Consider the following 10,708-nt stretch of genomic DNA (forward strand, 5'->3'; position numbering starts at 1 on the left):
CGCATTTCAAAATCATATATGGGAGCGATCATGTATGTGAAACACCAACTCTTCTTACAAATAACTTTCCCAAGCCAGCACTCTCCTTTAGGCCATAATTAATACCGTCGGGAAGAAAAGCGCCAGGCCCGGATGGCGTCCCAGCCGACATGTACAAGGCCAACACTTCCTTCTGGGCTAACATCTTGACCAACGTCTTCAACGCCGCCACCAATCACAGTTTGCCTGTCTCCTGGTCACAAGCCACCATCATACCCATTTTCAAAAAAGGACAAAGGGGAGACCCGAGGTGTTACCGCCCAATTTCACTCATCGACTCTTCGTTTAAAATTCTGGGGAAAGTGATACTGGCCAGGATTGATGAGTGGGCTGCCAACAACAACATTCTATCTAATGGTCAATACGGGTTCCGAAGGGGCAGAGGGACTGAGGATCAGTGCCTCAACTTACACCTGATCCTAGGTAAATACACTGTGGCATCCAGTGGATCAATCTACCTAGGGTTTATGGATTTGTCCACAGCCTTCGACTTAGTGAACAGGTCCAGGCTGTGGGAAATCCTCCTGGACCTAGGGATAGACCACTCCTTGGTTTATTTCCTGGCTGAGGCACACCGGGATCTTGAAGCCTCTATCAGGATGACACAGGAGGGAGCCTGCACTGCTGGTTTCAAGTCCACTAGAGGGGTGCGACAGGGGTGCACCCTCGCCCCAATGTTATTCACATTATATATAAACCATCTGGAATCCACACTGGAGCTGGCAACATTAGACGTCCCGCGTTTTGGTGGACTGTCCACCCCGGTCCTCCTATACGCGGATGACGCCGTGCTTGTGGCACGTACCCCCCTTGGGCTACAAGGATTACTGGCAGCATTCGATGTCTTTATGACCTCCCTTGACTTAAAAATTAACACAGACAAGTCACATGTCATGTCAGTGGGTGGGAGAAAGAACAAGAATCCGAAGTCCTTTTTTTGTGCAAATACACCAATTTCTAGCGTAAAAACTTTCACCTATTTGGGGGTGGTATATGACGACAAGGGCACCTGGGCACCCCAAATAACGGTCAAAGTTAACGCTATGAAAAGATCTGCAGCTGCTATCGCCGGCTTTGCGAAACGCCTGGGTGGCAAACCCACGGAAGCAATGCTAGCACTTTACAGAGCGAAATCTATTGCAGTAGCAAGGTACGGGGCTTCCATTTGGGGATATACCAATAATGCAGAAGCGATCCAGGTTGAAGAAAACAGATTCTTACGTATGCTTCTAGGTTTGCCACAATCCACAGCTACCTTCTCCGTTCATACGGAATTAGGCCAGGGGTATATAAGTGACATTATCAAACAGTCCCCAATCTTGATGTGGTTAAAAATGTGGCTGAACCCTAATTTAACTCTGAACCACACAATCATGAGGGACTGTTTACGCTTGGACAATATGAAAAATATCCCGTGGCTTGCATACATTAAAAATACCCTAAACTCCCTGGGCCGCCCTGATCTATTCTGTAACCCGGACTGCATTGTTAAAGATGACCTGGAATGGTTCAAAGTGAATTTTACTAAAATGAGAGAAACAGAGCGGGAAAGTTGTGAGATTGTGAAACCCACTGTGAGGGAGCACTATGTTTCTAAGTCCACAATGGCCATCGAACCTTATTTAACGGTAGTGTCAATACCGTTACACCGCTGGTTACTAACCAAACTAAGACTTAATCAGATTCACTTCCTGTTAAATGACTCTAAGGTGTGGGCTAAGCCCGAGGATTTACCTGTCTGCCAATGCGATAGTTACTCTCTGCAGGACACTATACATTTTGTGTTTTTTTGCAGTATTTACGCCTTGCCTAGGAAAAAATAGATTGTTCCGTTGCTCAAAAACAAGGGGTTTGTCCAAGCAAAACCAGCTCTATTGTATTTTTATAAAAGCTAGATTCACCACTAACAATGTTTAGTGTTGCAAACTTCTTGGTAGCTGCTTTTCGCCTTAAAACACGTGCCGGAAACAGACAAAATAACATCATTGGCGACAATTTATGGAATCTCTGAGAAACTGTTGCACTTTTTAAAACCTGTAAATATTTTAATCGTTCAATTTTAATAGTGACATCAATTTAACGTAACTGTACCTCATGATTATGTAATTTGTGTCTGTGTACTTTTTATGATTCGTCATGAATCGAAATAAAGTTGTTTTGAACTATAATGAGTGTGAGATACAAAATGAACTTAGGAGGTCAGGGTGTAGCATAGGCTGAAAGAGAGAAGGTGCAAAGAACATTGAGGTATCTTTGTTTGATGGCTGACTGGGTCTAGGAAGGGAGGACACAAAGAATGTGGGCAGCACTAAGACACACTTCTGGGTGAGAGTGTGCTTACCAAATACACATAACATGTCTGGAAGGGAGAGAATCAATAAACAAAATAAATTGTTGAAAGGAAAATGATCCACATGTAATGCCACGTTTCTTAATTAACCGTAGGTCTGTGTTGTATCATTAAACACAAGATTATCTTGCAAATTCCTAATCAGCACTCAAAACTCATTGCATATGGCATGCCCAAACAATCTTCCAAATATTTATCAAGAACTAACGTGTCCTGGTGACTTTCTGGGATTCATGAAAGTATCAGATTGGCTAGGTGAATTGAAGAAATATTCAAAGTTAGTGGCAGATGTGAGACAAGTGGAATATGGAGGGAAATAAACCTTCACAAGAATACTGTCTCCAACTGATGAAAATTGTATTGTTTGTTCAGTTTTGAGGCATATGCTTATTTCCCATTGCACTTTAATGATTGGTAAGCCTAGTAAAGCTAAATTGCAACCCATTATCATACATATATTATTTGATTGAACTCTCTCTATGGAAAAAACATTCTTAAAAATGTGATCCTGACTCAAAATAATTCTCAAAATAACTTTTAATATTTGATTCATTATTGGGGTTACCAAGCCATTTCAACTCTGTTTAGAGAAATAATCTGTTAGAATGAGTGTATTTCTTGCCAAAAACCCACCAATCAGAGGTCTGATCCAAATTCTTTCCAAGGAGCTTTTGGAAAGTTGTATGTATGAACACATCACTGATATTTTGTATGTATGTCTTTCCATGTTAGGATCATGATATAATGGTCCTGGGACCGCAGTGATCGGTATAAAGATTCGTGCATTGCCAAATCTATCTATCTATCTATCTATCTATCTATCTATCTATCTATCTATCTATCTATCTATCTATCTATCTATCTATCTATCTATCTATCTAGCTATCTATCTATCTATCCATATATCTATCTATCCATATATATTTCATAGAAACTCTTCTTCATTGGGGGCCCCCAATCCTGCAGGGCGGCCTCAGCTGACAGAGACAAAGCATCCTGTTAGTAAATGCACAAGGAAAATTGCTGAAGCCAACTCAATGAATCATCACAATATTTATTCTTCAAGTGAAGAGTGGCTGCAGGTTGAAAAAGTCTTTCCTTTCATTATTTTCCTTTCTTTTTTCCTGAGGCATTTCAGCAGTCATTAACCTTGGGCAATGAACTCCGCTCCGCTATTGGAGATTTGTTAACTACGCATTACATTAAAAACATGGAATTCATGCAAAAATTCTGACTTCGCCAAATAGCGGAGTTAGCTACTGCACACACAACCCTTTGATAAAACAACTTAACCTTTACATGGTAAATAGTATTAACCAATTCACAAAAGTGAGCTTTGAAAAATATTAGGCAATGTTAGAGGTGATGATTTTGAGGTCACCCATAACCTAGGGGGAGGACCAAGCAGATGCCTTTACCACAAAGAGCATATCATGCTGAACAATTCGGTGGTGGCCCCATCCTCCTAGGACCACCCCAAGCAAAGTTATTGGCAAAAATACACTGCCAACCAAAGGCCCAGCAAATCAATATGGGTGAAATTCTCAGCTGAGCGGGAGAACCTCTCCCTTGAGGAATGTTTTGATATTGGATACTATATATTCACTGCAATGCATACAAAGAGTGATGTTGCTGTTGCATGGTATTGTGATGTATAATGTTTAATATATGATTTTCTTTAATGAATTGAAACTTTTTCTTGTTTATGATGACTAGTATGAAATTTTTAAAGAAAAAGTAATATTGATCAGATATAATACGAGAAATTATGGAGATTCCCTACCGCATATTCAAAAAGCCTTTCTAAATTACCAGATAAAATAGGATAAATATTGTTCAGAATGGTTTAAAGCCACTCAGAAATATCTGTATCCCTGGCCACATGGAGGGACATTTGATATTAGAGCACGTTGTTACGCATCTTAGAAATGAATATGCAGGAGTCAAACTGCAGAATTGAGAAGCCACCTTAGCTTCATGGCAAGTCATTTGTGAGAAGTCTAAGGACTCCTCAAAAGTTAATACTCCTAGTACCCCATTTTCTCCCCCACCTCCAAATGACCCTACTAGTATTTCTCCCAAGTTACCTGGTATATATTCAGTGACACAGATACAAGAATCCGCAGTGGGATATGAGAACCCTGAAGTTGAGATCCCTAATGTCTCCCCACGAATGTCAAAACAAAGACATGCTTGTACTCTCAGACAGCAAGTAAGGGTGGGTTACACTCAGTTTTCAGGTCAACCAGAAGAACAGTTCACACTGCATTTATGGTCCAGCCTCTCCCCACAAAGATAGAGGTAAAAAGCAGAGTTCCGGAGACGGTGATCACCACTAACATGTTTCATCAGCCACATCACACTTGTTACAAAAAAAAAAAACACAACAGGAAAGGTAGTTAGGGAATGCATGTCCAACCCACAGTTAAGGAATGGATTTAGATGATGCTAGATGGAGTAACTATGTGGACAGGGCTCCTAGTATGAAGCAGTGGCCAGCTCCCCAAGAAATAGATAGGACTGAAGATAATCTACACCTTGGTAGAAGGAGAAAGGGAACGTAATAGTTTCACCAGAGTGTGTCCAGAATGGTTGTTGCAAAGTGAGGGTAGGAGAAATGCAAGAAAACTGAGGATAGAAGGGCATTATGATAACCTTTTAGGACAGAAGGATTGATGCTACATGATAAGGCAATGCAGCAGATAAGTGTCCCATCAGTTTTGCGCCATGCAGATTTCACCTTTTGTGAGATAGTTGCTGAAGGAGAGAATAGTTAGTACAGTGTTCTGCCATATGTGGTTAATTTGACAGAATGGACTATGTGGTTAGCTCCACAGATGAGTTCATGGCCATTGCAAGTTCTGAGGATTGCAATCTTTATGGGGTGGGAGATCCAGACTGGGACTATCCCTATATGTGTAAATGTTTGAGCATGTGGTAAAAATATGCAAGACAGGATAATTCACAGCATTCTGCCCGTCCCATGTATCAGATGCTTCTGATGTGCAAGAGACCTGGGGCACCCCATTATGTTCCTTGGCCACAGATGGACAAGGAGAATCCTTAGAAGTTGTTACTGCCGCTTACTGTAGGAGCACGCAAATGGATTATTGCTTTTGAAAAGCAAACTGCAGGAATCACCCTGGCAGCAGGAGACATAAAACGTTTGGGTAGTTCTCTTAGAGGAGATGAAATGGAGACTGTTTTTCAGAAAGCTGGAAAGAGAAATGTTACTCTCACTGAGACTAGATATGATAGATTTCCATTCAATCAGCTGAGTAAAATGTATCCTGACAGGCCAGATATTGAGTCCTTCATGGCTTAATTAATGCAGACAAATGAGGACCCCGCTCAGTTTCTTAGCAGGATGAAAGAAAAGTTGACCCAAGCATTAGGTCAGCGTAGGGAAGTAACTGGAGTAAATGCTGTGTTATTTTACAAAGTAGTAGCAAAAGGGTTTCCCGGTGATGTACAGGGTAATCTTGATATAATCAAGGCAGTGGAAGCCAAGCCTTGGACAGAAATATAGGTGCACATAGTTAATTGTTCTAAGAAAAAACAGGCAAAAGAGAGAAACAAGCAGGAAGTGACAGAGAAAGCAGCAGCAAAGTTAGTGCAGCAAAAGTTGGCACAGGAAGGAGCAGTGGAAGGAGCTGTACTAGCAGCCACCAATCAGATGATTGTAATATCTGTGGGCTCGGTCCCAGGGACCACCCAACAACAGCCCCCATAACAGCAGGATAGGTCCCCAAATGATGGACCAAGTATGCCAATATTGTCACAGATACGGCCATTTTATCAGAGAATATAAAACTAGAGATGAGATGAACAAAATCAAAGGACAAGAGTTTACAACCAGCCAGGGAATACAGAAGTACAGCCACACTCAAACCCACAAATAGTAAATGTGCCTCAAACACCACCACAAAATATGCAGTAATCAGTAATGCCTCAAGCAGAACAAGCACTGCCATAACAAAGTTACGAAGCACCACCAATAGTGACCCCTCACTCAAAGTGGACAGGGAAGTGCAATTGTAAGAGGAGCAAATCCTTTCCAGACAAATTATGTTGGTGGATGCATTTATTAAAGGTGTCCACAGAGTATTTCCATGTGTGCAGTATTGCCAGTGATGTATAGGCCAGATGAGGAGCTCATTGTGACGGTAGCTATCAGTAACAAGAGATAAGAATTCTTAATAGATACAGGAGCAACTCGATCCTGTATTAGAGATGAGACTTTCCAAACTCTAATTGATCAATTGACACACAGGATTCTCTGGTGCAGTAATGAGTAAGCCTGGGCGGAACGCTGCGAAGTGCAAATAAAACTCCACTGTGCTACGCAGAGCTCCACAAGCAGCAGAGTGCGTTAGATGAATGCCGTTCGCTGTGATTTTCAGTGCCATGTGCTTGTCCGCACTGTGCAATCATTGCGAATGGAACCATGCACAGCGCAAGCGGGTACTGCTTCCTTTCTGCCACCCGAGTAGGTTTTTACTCGAGCAGCAGCTTTCTCATCGCGAACAGATGGTTTCTCAACCGTGAGCGGTCGCGAGCATATGCGACCACTCGCAATGAGAAATCTGACCACCTGCGTTGAGAAATCCCGCTGGTAGGTTGATTTTCCACGCTTGTGCTCACCAACTTGATGTTGACAATTGCGAAAGAGGAAACATTTCACTGGGAAGTGGATTTCCCTCGCTCACCAACTTGACGTTGACGAACGCGAGTGAGGAAAAAACTCTGCTCTGCTACACGGAGTTTTTGGAAACTTGGCGAGCTCCTTGTAACCCTGAGTGCAGAAAACTCTGCAAATTCCATGAGGTGAGCGGAATTCACCCCTCAGACTTAGTAATGAGGGTTCCGTTTACTAAAGCAGTAGGGATTGAAATACAATGAAGATACATTGATGGGTGTTTTCTGTTTTCTCAAGCTAAACCAGCTAATCTATTAGGGAGAGATTGTATGGCCAATTTAAACATGACCATTCATTTTGAGTCTGATGGTACTATGGTTTGTTCTATCACTGGCATTCCACCTTCCAGGATTTTGGCAGTAACACAGTAGATTTCTTTACTGGAAATCAAATCAGAGCATGACCTGCTGATGTGGAGGCATTTACCATAGCAGTGTATACAATCATAGCAGAGATACCAGAGTTACCGGCAAAGGAAATCCAGTTACCTAAAGCATTCATTTTCCGTGACAAATGCAAGATTCTTGGATACCTGATATTGAGTTAATTTGGCAAATAGAGGCCTTAGAGGCAATACCAACCTATGGCACTCTGATAGCCAGTGATCATAACCATGGTTTATGGACATGTGTTATATTCATTGAGCCAGATGAAATGTTTCAGAAACTGATAAAAGAATGCAAAACATTTCCTGGTATCTGTATCTTTGTGAGACTCTGTTCTTTTATTACATCACTTTAATAGCATATTTGCTGGCTTCTATTAAAAAAGCAAAAGACATGAATGACAAGAAAACATGGACACCTTGAAATGCAGGAAATTTTTCAGAAATGAAAGATAGAGATATCAAATGCTCCAGTTTTGGGAACTCCTGATTATACCAAGGAGTTTTTTCTATTTTTCCATCGCAATCATCAAGTGATTATAGCTGTCCCTTTGAAGAAATATCCTTTAGGACACAAACCCGTTGCATACTTTAGTGGACAGTCGGATTCAGTGATGAAAGGACATTATCCTTGAGAGCAAGCTCTCGCCCCTGCAGCCTTTGCAGTGCAGAAGAGCAGCCCCATTGTCATGGGGGCCCCTGATAAATGATAGCAGTGTTTGCTATCATTCAGAAGGCTAAGACTCTCTGACTACACAGAGATTTTCAAAATCTGATGTAATACTGTCTCTACCATCTTTGAAAGTTGTGACGTGTCATACAGCGAATTCTGCAATATTCTTGGCTCATCCTATATTAGATTCTGAGGTTGAAGCGCATGACTGTGCAGCTTTAATTTCTAATGAATCTAGTCAAGTAAAAAATGACCCTATACTAGGTAGCATTCTCTATTTTGTTGATGGTTCTTCTACTATTAACTTTGATACAGGAGTAAGACACACAGGTGCCGCAGAAGTCGGAAGACAACAGCTTGACTCTTCAGACACACTCCACTTAGTAGAGCAGTTAACACTTGCAGCACATTATTCTGCACAAGCATCAGAATTGACAGCCTTGTCAGTGGCTCTTAAGCAAGGCGTAGGAAAAGTCATCACAATCTATTCAGATTCAGCTTATGTGACTACCACTGCACATTCCAACATTATGAGATGGAGGAGGAGAGGTTTCCTAAAGTCAGATGGAAGTCCTGTTATGCATAGGAATATCCTGGAAGCTCAAATAGATTCACTTGCATTACCACAGGCAGGGGTGGCAGTTGTGAAAAGTGCAACGCATTCAAATGGACAGGATTTTGTGTCTCAGGTACTGCACCAGCACATTGGGCAGCTAAAGATGCATCTAAGGGCACACGTCCTGCCTTTGCCATCAGATTCACAACATGTCCCTATTCTGGTGGTTCAGACTGCCTCACTGCCTGAATTTGGATCTAACCCTACTACAAACAATGTCACACCTAGTTATACTGACACAATGCATTAACATCTCAGAGAAATGCAGGGAGCCCTCCACCACACGAAAAGCAGTTATGGGAGGCTAGAGGATGCTCCAAGACAGAGTATGACCTAATATAAAGACATATTTCCACAAGTAAGCCAGTGATGACTCATGGTTTACTTATATAGCTCTTGATCAGTTCCATTTAACAGGCTACCTTTCAGGAAATCCCTTGTCTGTACAAATACAACATTTTGCGTGATATGCTTACCATGTACCTTCATAACTGTACTGTCTGCCAACAATTCTTCCTCCAACCCCACATTGAAGATGATAAAGTCTACTCCTCCACAACCACAAGGTCCTGTTAAAGCCTTCCATATTGACTTTGTAGACATGCTAAATAGGTGCAACAAGTATTGGTATCTTATAGTTGTAGTTTCCTTTTTCCTGATGGATTGAAGCAGGACCATGCGTCTATTGTGATGCTAAGTCTACTGCTACTTTTCTGATTCTTGAGGCTTGAAGATCAGCAAGCTATGTGCCACGTTGCATAAGAAGTGGCTGGATAGCCTACCACTGGAATTACTTTCCCTTGTAAACATACCTACTTCTAAATTATCGCCTGACACCCCATCAGATAGTGTCAGGGAGACCCATGAATGTGCAAAAACCTATATGACAGGGGGTCCTAAACTAAATCTGAACTCAGGGCATGAAATAAGAGAATCCATCCTCAACAAAGCCACCCACTGAATAAGACATGTGAGGGGCTGTAGATCCATTATCAGGGAGGATATAACTAGTATTAAGAGACTGTCCCTGTCCAGCTCCCACACTGACTGCATTGAAATCCAACTTTGTAATAAATCACTGGCAGAAAACCTAGTGGCGTTAGAGTTTTGAACCTGCCTCCCGAAACACTCTAATATCCAGATTAGATCTTCCCCTTGGTGGTCAATTACCAAAGATGATGATTTTTCAGATTTAAATAGAATAGATTGACTACATAAAGGTAATTCTAGTATCGATCTGGAAAGTAGCCTTAATATGGGCACTGTGGGAAATATATCTACTACAGTGAATGAACCCCCCAGCCCTCACAGCACAGTCCTCCCAAAGCAGAACAGAAATGGAAATAACATGGAAGTGGGAGACACTTTAGATACAATTCATATCCTCTCCTGGAACATTGCAGGCCTTAAAAAAAACCTGGCAATACCAGAATGGAATGATTTTATTGAGAAACATGAGGCCTGCATGTTCCAGGAGACCTGGAGTACGACACCCTTGTATAAATCAGGCTACTCCACCTTCTTTGTACCCTGCTGTTAGCCAAGGCAGGGGCCGTCCATCAGGAGGTCTCATCATATGGGTCAAGGTAACACTGAATTTGGATATTACCTGTCATAATTCAAATTCAGAAGATATCTTGCATCTATCTTTTAGGGGCCCACTAAAGGGTAACAGAGTAGATTTGTTTAACGTTTATGCTAGAGGAGCACCAGCCTGTAAAAAATCGCAAACAATATCTCCATTGGTAATGGCTCTAGAGGACACCCCCCCAAGATCTAACATCATTTTGGGAGGAGACCTTAACTGCACATATGAACCCTTAACTGAGGATGATCTACTGGGGGTTACTGAGGAGGATATTAAACAGTCTATCCCCCACTGAACTTAATACCTATTAAGAGATGGTCGGTTAGGGCATTGCAGATCAATGCCCTGACATTGGAAC

Source organism: Lissotriton vulgaris, chromosome 7 (genome assembly GCF_964263255.1).
Source record: "Lissotriton vulgaris chromosome 7, aLisVul1.2, whole genome shotgun sequence".
NCBI classification, from domain to species: Eukaryota; Metazoa; Chordata; class Amphibia; order Caudata; family Salamandridae; genus Lissotriton; species Lissotriton vulgaris.